The sequence below is a fragment of the Penaeus monodon genome, chromosome 29 (assembly GCF_015228065.2).
Source record: "Penaeus monodon isolate SGIC_2016 chromosome 29, NSTDA_Pmon_1, whole genome shotgun sequence".
Classification (NCBI taxonomy): domain Eukaryota; kingdom Metazoa; phylum Arthropoda; class Malacostraca; order Decapoda; family Penaeidae; genus Penaeus; species Penaeus monodon.
This window is the reverse complement of record NC_051414.1, coordinates 31,338,513-31,339,118: the sequence shown is the minus strand read 5'-3', so window position 1 is coordinate 31,339,118 and position 606 is coordinate 31,338,513. Positions and strand designations below refer to the sequence as shown.

At 41.7% G+C, this 606-nt stretch overlaps 1 long non-coding RNA gene across 1 annotated transcript in view; it reads left to right on the top strand.

Moving 5' to 3' along the window:
• LOC119592152 overlaps window positions 1-577 on the top strand; it is a 2,123-nt gene extending 1,546 nt beyond the window's left edge. The window contains exon 2 of the long non-coding RNA XR_005230409.1: window positions 233-577. This is a non-coding gene — a long non-coding RNA (uncharacterized LOC119592152). The remainder of the gene's footprint in view (window positions 1-232) is intronic.
• The last annotated feature ends 29 nt before the right edge of the window (window positions 578-606 follow it).

Genomic DNA, 606 nt, shown 5'->3' with positions numbered 1-606 from the left:
TTTGAAGTAAAACGATGCATCTAATTTTCAAAATTTCATTTCAGAAAATGAAAACGTTAATTAAATAAATACGATATCTGTTACAGGTTCAGTAACAGCAACTATATAACTCCTCCAAGGTACAGTCGCAATAAATAGGCAATTGATTACGTGTACAGTAACAATAACTACAGAATCGTAACATATTCACCGACATGCAACTAATCAAATAAATTTCTCTCTCCCACGACAGTTCTCTCTCGCCGTAATCACTGCACTCGCCCTCATAGTGATGCTGGTGTCAGTCCAGGCTTTTCCATGGCCTGACCCTGACCCCTTAGCTGACCCTGCTGCCCAACCGGCGGCTGACCCTGAGCCCGAGGCTAACCCTGACCCCTTCTTTGGCTTCTGGCGACGTAGACGGGGGTGGGGCGGTTGGGGTTGGAGAAGAAGGTGTTGTTGGGGTTAAGAAAAAGGAGAAAAAAATTGAAGTGTTTTTGCAAGATATTCTAAAAATGATGTTGCAGAGAGGAGGGATTCCTTCGTTTCTCCTTTTAGATGTTATAGTTAATAAATGATAGTATGGTTAAGTGATGCAGAGTAGTTTGTTATTTGCCTTTCTTTCAA